This window comes from Chrysochloris asiatica, unplaced genomic scaffold, assembly GCF_000296735.1.
Source record: "Chrysochloris asiatica unplaced genomic scaffold, ChrAsi1.0 scaffold00176, whole genome shotgun sequence".
Taxonomy (NCBI): Eukaryota; Metazoa; Chordata; class Mammalia; order Afrosoricida; family Chrysochloridae; genus Chrysochloris; species Chrysochloris asiatica.
In genome coordinates, this window is record NW_006408694.1 from 922,206 (window position 1) to 931,655 (window position 9,450).

The 9,450-nt window shown below is 39.3% G+C and overlaps 1 protein-coding gene and 1 pseudogene across 1 annotated transcript in view; one reads left to right on the forward strand and one right to left on the reverse strand.

The window, feature by feature from the left end:
• The window catches only part of XKR4 (XK, Kell blood group complex subunit-related family, member 4), a 674,599-nt gene that overhangs the window by 360,458 nt on the left and 304,691 nt on the right, over positions 1 to 9,450 (reverse strand). The window lies entirely within an intron of this gene.
• LOC102832941 lies at positions 131 to 1,488 on the forward strand (annotated as a pseudogene).

Genomic DNA, 9,450 nt, shown 5'->3' on the forward strand with positions numbered 1-9,450 from the left:
AAAATTGGCAATTGTAGAACAAATGAGTATTTTCTTTAAAAAAAAGATGCTGCGGGTCTGTCCGAGGCGGCGTGGGGAACGTGGGGAGCGCAGGGAGCGGCTACCGCGCGCAGGAGCTGAGCTTGTAAAAATGGAATTTCAAGCTATAGTGACAACAGTTGGAGGAGGATCTCGGATAACAGACCTGACTTCCAGCATTCCCAAACCTCTTCTCCCAGTTGGGAACAAACCTTTAATATGGTACCCATTGAACCTGCGTGAGTGTGTTGGATCTGAAGAAGTCATTGTGGTTACAACCAGAGATGTCCAAAAGGCTCTTTCTGCAGAATTAAAGATGAAAATGAAGGCAGATATTGTATGTATTCCTGATGAGACTGACAAAGGAACTGCAGATTCTTTGCGCCACATATATCCAAAACTTAAGACAGATGTGCTGGTTCTCAGTTGTGATCTGATAACAGACGTTGCCTTACATGAGATTGTGGACCTCTTCAGAGCTCATGATGCATCACTTGCTATGTTAATGAGAAAAAGCCAGAATGGCACAGAATCAGTTCCAGGTCAAAAGGGGAAGAAAAAAGCAGTGGAGCAACGTGACTTCGTTGGCGTGGACAGCACAGGAAAGAGGCTGCTCTTCATGGCTAATGAAGCAGACTTGGATGAAGAGCTGGTCATTAAGGGATCCATCCTACAGAAGCACCCTAGAATACGTTTCCACACAGGCCTTGTGGACGCCCACCTCTACTTTTTGAAAAAATATGTCGTGGATTTCCTAATGGAAAATAAGTCAATCACTTCTATCCGGAGTGAACTGATTCCATATCTAGTGAGAAAGCAGTTCTACTCAGCTTCTTCACAACAGGGGCAAGAGGAAAAAGAGGAAGATCTAAAGAAAAAAGAGCTCAAGTCCTTAGATATTTACAGTTTTATAAAAAAGACCAATACATCAACCTTTGCTCCATACGGTGCCTGCTGAAATGCCTGTCGAGGAAAGAGATGGGAAGACTTGTCCAGATTGCAGGTGCGCTGCTATGTCCACATCATGAAAGAGGGCCTCTGCTCCCAAGTGAGCACCCTGGGACTATACATGGAAGCAAACAAGCAGGTACCAAAATTGCTGCCTGTTCTTTGTCCAGAAGAATCACTGGTCCATTCATCAGCCCAGATTGTCAACAAACATTTGGTTGGAATTGACAGTCTCACTGGGTCAGATACACAGATTGGAGAGAAGTCATCCATTAAGCACTCGGTCATTGGTTCATCCTGTGTCATAAGAGACAGAGTGTCTATCACAAATTGTCTTCTCATGAACTCAGTCACTGTGGAGGAAGGAAGCAGCATCCAGGGCAGTATCATCTGCAACAATGCTGTGATCGAGAAGGGAGCAGACATCAGGGACTGCCTAATGGGAAGTGGCCAAAGGATTGAAGCCAAAGCCAAACGAGTGAATGAGGTGTAGTGGGGAGTGACCAGCTTATGGAGATGTGAGTTCTGAGGAAGTCACACTTTCTCCTTTGGTGCCAAAACTACTGATGTTGGCTGGCCTCCCTGTTTGAGTCTGTATGTATTTCCCAATAAAGAACACTTTCCAGAGGCAAAAAAAAAAATGCTGCGTACTGTACTTAATATTCGATAAACATAAATTTCATTATTATTTGCCATATTGGAATGTGACTTGTGGCTGCGTGCCGTGGAGTCGTTCCACCTCATAGCGACCCTGTACAGGGTTTCCGAGGCTGTAAATCTTTACGGGAGTGGAACGCCTCATCTTTCTCCCGCGGAACAGCTAGTAGTTTAGAACTGCTGACCTTGAGGTTGGCAGCCCGATTTGTAACCACTACGCTACCAGAACTCCTTTGGAATAATGACAATAAAATTCTACAAGTGAATTAAATTATCTGGTTTCACTTTAGAAAGTACCTCAGGATCTATTGTAGCAACTTCTATTTTGACATTTTTAAGAATAAGATTCTTAAATGAGTTAAATTTTATATCTCTTTATATTCTTGGCAAAATATTACCATCAATTTTTTTATTACTGCAAAAGAATGCAGCCCAATTTTAAGAAACTTCATTTTGATCTCATAAACAACAAAGATCTTTTCCTGAGCCCTAAAGACCCGACTTTTGTGTGAGAGAATAAACTTGGGAGGGGCACACTGCCCCTGAAAAACTACTGAATTCCTCATAATCTTCTTAGATATAGAGAACAGACAGAACAAGAACATATGTCTTGTTCAAAATAAATCAGTCAGATTCTAATAATAAGTCAAGGAGTTACTTTTTCCTCTAAAAGTGCTTGTGTTAGCAGGGCTCAGAGAAAGCCAGCTTCTTATTTTAGCTTAGCAGGACTTCAGTGAATGACACACTTTACTTCAGCAACTCATCCAACTCCCACAAGCAAAACCTCAAAGGAATAGCCTTCTGTTAAGACTGTTACTGAAGAAGGGATGGCAAAGAGAGAAATAAACATGAAGGAGGGAAAGCTATTCTCTTCCCTCAAAAGGAGGGCTCTCTGCTGGTCTGCCCAGGAAAGCCTTAAGTAGCAGTGAGGCTTTGCTTCAATAGCAAGGCTTGACAAGCACACAGCACACTGAGCAATCCATTTCCAAGAGACCTCCTCTCTTTCATTAAGTTAAAGAATCACTATGGCTCTGCACTTCCCTGACTGAAATCCTACAGCCTCTCAGGAGAAAGTTGAAGGAGCTTTGATCTTGAAAACAAGTATTCTGGGTCTCATAATGCCCACACTCACCAGCACTTTACACTTAGCTGACTCACCTGAAGTCTGTAATATGCAAATATGCTCAGATCAAAAGGGATTTTCTATATACAGCCTTCAGTATAACAGTCCTCCTACTGAAGGCTGTCCTTTGAAGATTCTGTGACCAGTGTCTGACTGCTAGAGATTCAGATTATGGTCTAACTTCTGGCACTTCTAGTCTGCCTATTTAGTTTCCTTTTTAAAAATGGTTGGAAGCACTTAAGAGATGAGATTTTATACATTTAGTTAAAGTTAGTCCTGGGTAAATGGGAGTTTTTGTTTGCTTGCTTTTTTTTTTTTTCCAGTAAACATTTCAAATGACTTATTATTTTGATACTTAAATTTCTAGCCTCAAAATATAACTATTTCTTTTATAGTTTCAACAATCTACAGAAAACCAAAAATAGAATGCCTCTAGCCAGTAAGATTTTTATTTGCCTAGTCTTTATATTTTACAGGAATAGGATAACTGGAATAATCATTAGTGCATGGACAGAAAAGCTGGAATGCTGAAAATTAACAACAACACTGCAAATCAAGAATTATCACAATACTGTACCATATATCTAGACTTCACTTTTCGGCTGAATGTATTCCACTGTGTGTATATGCTACATTTTGTTTATCCAGTCATCCAATTGTTGATAGGCATTTAGACTTTTCTACCTTCTGGTGATTGTAAACAGTGTTGCAATGAATATTAGTATACAAGTCTCTGAGTCTCTGCTTTCAAATATTTTGATATATGCCTAAAAGTAAAATTGATGGGTCATATGGTATTTCTAGTTTTCATTTTTTAAGGAACCAAAAACACTGTGCCATTTATATTCCCACCATCCATGGATAATGGTTCCAGTTCCCCCACATTCTTGCCAACCTTTCTTATTTTCTGTTTTTAATCTTAGCCATCCTGTTGTTGTTATGTCCCATCAAGTCAGTTCTGACTCATTGTGATCCTTTTTAGGGGTTCTGAGAGTGGATGGTGGGTTTGAACTGTCAACCTTGTGGCTACTAGTCTGGTGCTTATCTTACAGCACCACGCTAGGGCTGTTAGATATCTTGTTACTGTACTGAACATACTTCAGTATTTTTCGGTAGGGTATGACTCATAGCTTTCTGAGGAATGGCTGGTGTGTTTGAACCACAGATCTGTACTCAGCAGTCCAGTGCTTATCTTACAGCACCACACCAGGATCCTAGAAATCCTAGGGTATTTCATTTTGGTTTGGATTTTTGCCTCTCTGATGGCCAATGGTTTTGAGTATGGAGCTTGAAGACTGTGTTGAATAACGTAAGTCAATCACAATAGGACAAATATTATATAACCTCACCTATACAATCTCACCCATATATATAGCCTCAGATACATGTAAAGTTGGACAGTGAATAAGGAAAATCTTAGAAGAATTTATGCATTTGAGTTATGGTGTTGGAGGGGGATATTTAAAAGTACCATGGACAGTCAGAAGATCAAACAAATTTGTATTGGAAGAAGTACATACAGTCAGAATGCTCTTTAGAAGCCAGGATGGTGAGACTTTGTCTCTCATACTTCAGGCATATTATCAGGAGGGACCAGTCCCCAGAGAAGGATATCATACTTGGTAAAGTGGAGGGTCAGCAAAAAGGAGACCATCCAGTGATGTGGAGTGGTACAGTGGCAGCAGCAATGGGTTTAAGCACACGAACAATTGTGAGGATGGTACAGAACCAGCCAGCGCTTCATAGGGTTGCTATGAGTCAGAATCGACTCAATGACATCTAACAACAACACCTATATAAAAAGAAAACAACAGGCAAATGTATATAGATCAAAGTTCATTAGTGGTTACAAGTGGTGGGAGGGAGAGGGAGCATGGGGTGTTTGCATTATTTCTTACGGAACACTGCAGTTCTGTTTACAGTGGTGGAAAAACTGCATTGATTAAGGGTAGGGTTGCACACCTGATTAATGTAGTTGCTATAAAAAGTTGAATTGCAAAAGTTGTGGAATAAAAATATGTACCACATACACAGATAGAAAAGAACAGCCACTGTGGGCTATTTATGGACAACCAAATACCTCATGGGATTTGGTTACTTGGTTTGTTGGTTTAGGGTTTTGGTTTCATGGGATATCCCAGATAACAGGCCTATAAAATGTGTTCAGTGCTTCTGTTCCACCTCCCAATTTTTTGTAAGCTTGCCAGTTGGTTTCTGTCTACAGAGGAAGAAGGAGAGTTAGGAATAGAAGGAGGATACGGAATGTGTGACCTATTGATTGCAAGAGACAGTGGAATTAAAAAAAAAAAAAAATGGAATTGTTCTATAACTTTTTGAAGTCTCCTGGTGTGACACTGTAAGATAAACACTGGACTTTGAACCACAAGGTAGGCAGTTCAAACCCACCAGGTGTTCTTTGGAAACCCTATACAGAGTCTCTGTGAGTTGGAACTGAGTCCACAGTACTTAATAACAACAACATATGTACAGCACAACACAACACTGCCCTGTCCTGTTCCATCCTTACAATCCATTCTTACAATGCTTGGGTGCATTTTTGTAGTCAATGTGTCAGTCCAACTCCTTGAGAGTCTTCTTTTTCTCTGACCCTCTACTTTCCAAGCATGATTCTTTCCCTAAGGATCAGTCCCTCCTGAAAACATATCCAAAGTATGTGAGATGAAGTCTCGCCATGCTTGTTTCTAAAGAGCACTGTGGCGGTACTTCTAAGACAGATTTGTTTGCTCTTTTGGCAGTCCATGGTATATTCAATATTCTTCACCAACACCACAATCATAGGCAACAATTCCTCTTTGATCTTCCTTTTTCACTGTCTAGCTTTTGCATGTACTGGAGAGAGGAATAATTCCTAAAAGAACATGAGACGGTTGCACAACTTGAAGAATGTCATCGATGTCACTGAATTGCACATGCAGAAAGTGTTGAATTAGAGTATGTTCTGCTCTGTGTATGCTCAACTACTACAACAAAACACTAAAATCATTTTTTTTAAGTATCATGATGCTTTAGGAAGTAAATTATTAAATAAAAGGAGCACAGGTGGCTCAGCAGTTCAGTGCTTTTCTGCATACCCAAAAGTCTGAGGTTGGAATATACCAGTGACTTTGTGGGACGAAGATCTATTGACCTACTCTCATAAAGATTATTGAAATCAAAACAGTACAACAGTCCCATAGGGTTTCTATGGCTGTAAATCTTCATATCGTTTTCCTTCAGAGTGCTTGGTGGGTGGAACTGACAATCTTTTCGTTTAGAAGCCAAGTGCTTTAGGCACTGTGCCACCAGGGCTCCTTCTCAGAGTATAAATACTCTTTCAGGGATTTTCTTCTTGTTTCATCTCAGACAAAAACAATCAAAAAGTCTAGCAGAAAACCTATTCTGCATACAGCAAGTGTTCAAAATGCGTTTGTGGGTGAACCAGTAAAAAACTAAATTAATCACACTGTATGTTTGGGAGTGTGGGATGTAGAGGAAGAGAAAGAGGAGAGAGGAATAAGGAGTAAAGAAATGTAGACAGCTGCTATGAGAGCTAGGATTAATGATTCTTTAAATTAGAGCTCATGCTTCCATCTTTCTTTTCTCCCTCCCCTTCTGTCCTTTTTCCTTTTTGTAGAATAAAGGTCCAGAAGAGAGGGAGTGAGGGACTGGGAAAGCCAGTTGACAACCAGGGCCAAAGGGGTGGGACCATCATCAATATGAACCTGGAGGATAGAGAATTATTTTCAAGCGTTGAAATCTAATACATTTGCCCTGATGGATTTCAGATAGATTTGGTACCTGGGACCCTTCTTCCCTTCTAATTTCTTCCTTTTTGAATGGAACATTTACCATCCCTACCTTTTGACTGCCTAACCCTTGTATTTTGGAAGCATACAGCTTATATCCTAGGTTTCACAGGCCACAGATAAAGACAAAATTTCCCCCAGGATAGACCATATCCAAGGTCCTACCCATACTTGATTTATTTGATTCAAAACATGAGATTTTGCAGCCAGAATGGATGCTGTAATAGATTAGGACATATGGGGATGCTGGAATAGAATGAATGTATTTTGCATATGGGAAGGGCATTAATTTTGCAGGACTATGGAGTCTTAGAGTCTGGGTGCGGCACTTCAGGATAATGCACTGGACCATAAGGTCAGTTTGAACCACAAGATCAATGTTTCAAACCTACCAGCTGCTCCTTGGAAACCTTATACAGGGTCTCTATAAGTCACAATGACTTATAGCACTTAACAACAGCAACAGCATGGAGTCTAGGTGTAGTGCTGTAAGATAAGCACTGAACTGCTAACCAAAAAGGTGGTGATTCTAAACCTCAAGCTGCTCCTTAGAAACTCTTTTAGGATTGCTATGAGTCAGAATCAACTTGATGTTACTTAACAATAGGGCAGAGTGGTAAGGATTAAATTGTGAATCCAGAAAGATATGTTAAAGTCTTTACTACATGATTATGAATGTGACCTGGTTTGGAGGAATAGAACTTTTTTTGTGTGTGCAGATTATCAGTTAAGTTAAAAAGGTCAGATCAGAGTAGGGTAAGTCCTAATCCCTATATACAAAAGAGGGGAACAGCCAGGGAGAAAGAGAGGAATGGTGCCACATAATACAGGTGGATGTATGGGAAGGGATGCCCAGAAAGGCCTGGGGCTACCAGAAGCTAGAAGAAATGAGGAGGTGTTCTCTACTGGAGACAATAAAGACAGACTTGAACAGACTCGACCGTACTTAACAACAACAACAATGGCCCTGTCAGTGCCCTGAATTCAGATCCTTAGCTTAAAAAGTTTGTTGTTGTTGTCAAGTGCCATAGAATCTGTTCCGACTCATAATGACCCTATATAGGGTTTGCGAGGAACAGCTGGTAGGTTTCAACTGCTGACCTTGTGGTTCACAGTCCAGTGCTGTTCCTACTGTGAGACTATAAATTTCCTATCTTTGAGGTCATTCATATTGTGGCATTTTGTTGTGGCAGCCCCAGAAAACTAAAATATGCATATATATGTTATATACTACCTAATTCTGATCAGCAGCTCCTCAGAAACCCTATATAGGGTTGTTATGGGTTGGAACCAACTCGACAGCACTTAACAACAACAACAACAACAACAACAATGTAATTTTGACACCTCAAATCATTTGATATACAAATACCAGCCTGAACCTATTAATTTATTTTCATGAGAATGTACAATTGATATTAGATTTCTCTAAGGATAGTCACTGCCCATATTGTACAGATAGAAAGACTAAAATTAAAAGAAATTCTGTGTTTTTTCCTGCAGGTAAACTAGCATTTATTTCACATATAGTACATTGGTACCCATTGTCACAAGAAACTTGAACCCTGTGAAAAACCTGTTGCTTGTCTTTTACCCTGCAGACAAAACAGAAGGTGACAGAACATGCTAGTTCTTTGTATAATACATTTTAACAAAACCTTTAGTTCAAATTCAAGATAAAGTCTTCTTAGATCAAGCTAAAACTATTAATTAGAAGACTGTTTTGATGTTCAGCTAAGAGATGGATAGATGTATTTAGGGCATTTAACAATTTTTTTTTTCCACCCTACCTGAATTCTAATATTATAACTTTATAGAGTCATTGTTACATAGTTTTGACTTCTAAACTTTTATTTATTTTCAATAATATTTACATGAGTAAATGTCTCATATTGTTATTGAATGGTTCCTGAATGATTTTTACTTGGTATATAAACTCAGCTATTTTTCAAAGTATTTTGAGAAAGTAAATATTTAATATAGTTATATACTCATTCAAAAAATATTAGAAATAACCTAACAAACTGGAGGGTAAGATATGCTCCTTGTTCAAACAGTTTCATTATAAAAAGTGAAGGGACAGACAATACACAAGACTTGAAGAAAATCTTCTACTCTTTTGTAACATGTTTATGTTTATCTGCGAGGTGGTGGTAGCAGGGTATTTGTTTCCAAATACTCATAATTCAGTAGCAGAACAACCTTCATTAACATAGGCTGGTTTAGTGGGCTTTCCTGCTGGCATACTTAATAAATTATAGCAGTATCTCAGTTTGCACACAGGGAATGCCCTTTTGGACCACAGAGAAACAGAAAGAATGGTTCTGACAAGATAAAGACACTTGAGTTAATTCTTACGTTTTTCTCCACTCTCCTGACAGACATTTACAAAAAGGATTAATTTTTCTTTAAAAAATGGGCAGTCCTCTAATATCAGGCAACTTGTGTCTGAATGAAACCCAAAAATACATTATGATGCCAAAGAGAAATTATTTTGGCATCATTATACGTTATTTGTAAAAATTTGGTGTTATCTCTCCAAAAACAATCTAGAACATATGATCAACTCTTTCACCCGATGCTCATATTATTCTTTAGCTTACATATGAAGGAAGTGCAAATGCATGTCTTTATGCTGCTAAAAAAGCTATACCTACTCACATCTAGTCCGCTCATTTATTTGTAGGCCTAGAACTGATGTATCTCTGTGTGTGGTAAGGATCTGCATGAATCCAACTCTTAAATGTGCAGATTGACCCAGTTCCCACATCTCCAATCCCTATCCTCAGCTACCCCCAGGACACTTTCTCTGTCTCTGACCACAGCCTTTTGGAACTGAATTAGAACTCACAATTAAAAAGAGACCATCCCTCAATCCTATGCCTTCTGTACACAGGG